The sequence below is a fragment of the Xiphophorus maculatus genome, chromosome 12 (genome assembly GCF_002775205.1).
Source record: "Xiphophorus maculatus strain JP 163 A chromosome 12, X_maculatus-5.0-male, whole genome shotgun sequence".
NCBI lineage: Eukaryota > Metazoa > Chordata > Actinopteri > Cyprinodontiformes > Poeciliidae > Xiphophorus > Xiphophorus maculatus.
In genome coordinates, this window is record NC_036454.1 from 7,132,322 (window position 1) to 7,136,484 (window position 4,163).

The following is a 4,163-nucleotide window of genomic DNA, read 5'->3' on the forward strand; positions in this document are numbered from 1 at the left end:
TACCTTCATTTATCCAGTCTGGTTTCCAGCTCTCTGGCTCCATTTTTATAATCCTGGAACAGCTCAATGGACTTGTAGTATGGGCCATTATTCACTCTAGTATTTTTTATGTTGGTCATAAGCCAAGGATGCAGTCAGAACGCAGACTGATTTCAGTACAGGGGGGCAGCATCATAACAAACCTTTACTTTAAACACTACCTTACTTTAAATGTAAAGAAATAGAAATCAAGAATTTAAAAAAAAAATCTATACAATTATGTTTCATAAGTGTGTGCAGTTTTTTTTAAATGTGATAAAGCATGCAAATAACTTTCCTCGTTAAATACCCGTTATCTCTTTTTTATTCTTTTGTTTATTCAATAACCAGCTTGTGGTTAGGTGTACACCTTTAAAGTATATTGGGTATTTTTATCCAAAACATAAAGTGAAAATGGGCCTCATTATTCTTTACAGTTTGCCATTTTGAACTACAAATTGAGAAAATAAATAATGTTGAGATGGTGAAATGATGCTGTATAATAATGTAAATACTTGTAAATGTATATAGTTGTGGGATGGGTTATTGACTTTAGATCACGCTACAGCTGTAGTAGTTAGCACATATTATTGTTAGCTACATGCTACAAACAGACTTTGACTAAAGTCAGGCAATTTTGAGTGTTATTATATTTTTTCCACCATTTCTTAATAATTTCTACTAGAAACTTACAAGGCTGTATTTCTTTCTTTATTTGTTTTTGTTCACCAATATTGGACCTTTTGTCTCTAGTTACATTGTTTTATTTAGGTGACATCCCACATCTTTTTTCAGCCACATTGAGGTTTTATTTTACAACCATTAGAACTCAAAGCGTTTGTCCTAAAATCAAGACAAAAAAAAGACATTTTACTGGATGACTATTGATGGCTGCAAACTTGCATATTTCCCCAAACTTTCACTTATTTTGTGCTTCAATTACCAATAAATTGTTGAGAGCTTGTTCAAAAAACTTTACATTGCTGACTTAATGAGGGAAATATTGGACTTTTGAGCACAGAGTTAATTATTTTGGATTCATCACATTCGGATGGGAAGGATGGATCCATGCAGTTCATTTCTCAGTCATTTCATGCACTTTCCTAATATTTATATCCAGAGTCAGTCTGAGTCAGATTTATATCCTGACTCAGATTTGCACTTTATGCCACATTTGAGCTATCAGTCCTTACTGGATATTATTTAATTTCCTTCAATGGCATCATTGGAGGAATAGAAATATAATTCTGAGACCTAAATAAGGAAGCTCTAATACTTTATATATGAAATGCCCTGAAAGGTAACTTGGGTCATGAACTGAAGGAAAGCTATGACCAGTCTTAGCTTCAAGACAGATCCGCTGGCTTTGCTTTATGGACTTGGCAGGAAGATTGTTCCTAGCAGCTCAGAAAACTTGTTGTAATTCTTCTGTGATTTTCCATTGTTGCTTTATGTAATCCCAGACAGACGTTATTATGAGATCAAGGCTCAGGGGGAATCACACCATCTGTTGGACTGCTTGTTCTTGTAACTCAAGATCATTTTTTGTGATTCTGCTTTGTGTTTTGGGTAATTGTCACAAAAACAGAATAAATTTGGAACAGATCAGATGGCTCACTGATGGTTTTTATTTACTTAGTTGAATCCAGAGCCAACTAAATGTATCCCTAATCCCCCTATTTGGTTTATATTTTCGCCCATCTGCAGTAGGTATAAAACCTAAAAAGAGGGTCAGTACTTCTGCTCAAAGTATCATTCTACAGAAGGTCATACACGCCCAAAGTCCATTTCTGGAATTTGAAAAACACCGGCCTTTTCAAGGTAATCGTTACACATTTCCAGTGACAAAAGCCTCCCATGACGCCTGGGAGTCTAAAAACTGCGGTTATTGAATTTGAAATTGGTCTGACCTTCAGAGTTTTCTTCTGTTGATAGGAGAAAAGAGACGTGCCAATACAAGGTTTGTTGGAACTCACTATACAGCTCTGTCAATGTGAAGTGCATTTTGTATTTTCAAATATGTTTTAAAACCACCTGATGGTGAAGAGTTTTTGAATAGTTAATTGATGTAAGTTTTTAAAAATGACATTATTTGTTTGATTTATCTCCCTCTTTGCCTGCTGTTGTTAATAATAATGAATATCTATTTTCTATTTATTTATTTATTTATTTATTTATTTATTTATTTTTATTATTTTTTGAGTATTCTGACTATTTAGTACATCAGTAGTTAATTTAAAAAAACAGTTACTTGTTTTAGCCAAAGACTGACCTGGAAACAGATGATGATGAAGCCAAGTGGCAAGTTAAAATGAACTTTGATTACAATAAAACATAGATTGTGGAACTTCATGCTAATTGACTTGTTACTCTAAAGAATTATGCTTGAGTATAATATATAAAGCAGTTATACAAATGTGGTCTATAACTACAAAATGCCATTGATTCTTATTAATCATTTATCTAGCACTGTTACTATTATTTGTTCAACATAACTTTGAGGTCTATTTTTTTCTGTGTAAACTAAAAAGAAAGAAATTAAAATAAAATAAATTATTTGGATCAGTTTCAGATTTATTGGCATCCACATGGCACAACATTAAAATTGTTTAGCATTAATGTGGAGTGTTAAAGTATAAATAAAAATGAGTTTGTTTTGCTGTAAGCTTTTTACTATTTGGATTTGTATGATGTCTGTCATCAAAATTTTAGAAAAGAAAAAATCATTCCTAACCTTCTATGAGCCCTGATCTAAATCCTATCGAACATCTTTGGAGGGGACAGAAACATCCATCTAGAGAAGACCCTCTTCAAACCAGGGTCATCTGTAGCAGTTTGCCAATAAGTGGGCCAAAAACCTGTGGACAGGTGCAGAAGTGTCATTGAAAATTACAGAAATTGTCTGGTTGCTGTTCTATGTTGTGAAATATAATATTAAGTTACAGATGCCATCGTTTTTTTCCAGGCCTGTTTCATTAGGTACATTTTGTGAAATGATTCTGTTGAGCTACAATTCAAAAACAAAAGTAATTTCTCAGTAAATTTTGGTTTATTACCATTTTACCTTTGTCAGTTTCAAGTTATTTCAACAATTATTGTGAGCTTTTCATTCATTAACTGATTTGTACAAACAATATGTGTATAAATCATCACCCTGGACGAACATGTAAAATTGTGGATAGCAACTAAAAGATAATTATAATAATTCAGAGCTTTTGAAAGCTTTGTCTCCACTGAAGGGTAAAAATAAGTTTGCAGTTTTGATAAAATGAAAATAAAAACTGTTGCATCACAATTGATACTTCTTTTCCAGAGAAGCCTCTCATTTCCAAACAGAAATTAATTTCTTTACATTAAACTTGTGTAAATTATATACTTGCAGCAGGCCTGGTAAGTTAAGAAATAGGATAGCAGCAGTTTTAGGTAGTCTAGTTATCTCTGACATGATGAAACACTCCAGAGAAATTATCATTAGGAAAATACAGCAATAATTTGCAACCCCTGTCCAAAGGATAACTTTGGAAGTATATATTTTTTAAAATTTGAACCAGAATAGAGCTACAAATTAAGACTGGATTCATCAAATCAGAGTATGGAGAAATAAGAGACTTCTTAAAACGTTTGCATACAACTCCATTTAGAACTTTGCTGTGTAGGAGAAGATTTCAGCTCCAAATAATTCTCTCTGTACCGAAGGCATTTACCTGTCATCCATTCCGCCAGAAGCCAAAACGCTGTTCAGGGAATGCATATCATGCACTGGATAAAGCCATTAAAAATTCAAGTTGCTCTAATTTAAAAGTAACATTTTGTGGAGGGGTTGCAAAACGAAGAAGTTTATTTTGAAAATGTTGCTTTGCATTGAAATTAAGGGAAACATTCAACTGAAGATGATCGGTTTTAAAGTAACAGGCGTTTTGTCCGTCCTTTCCCACAGTCACCCCAGGGCAGCAGTTCTGCGTCTTAGTAAGTTTTTGACCAACATCTCTTTAACAAAGCATGACGTTGTTTTATTACAGTGAAGTATAAGAATTACTAAACATTTGCTTAGTTGTTTTATCTGAAATATGCCATGGGTATATAATAGACACAGACACAGTAGAATACAAAAGGAGAGGGGGAGCGAGCTGCACCAGGGGGAATAC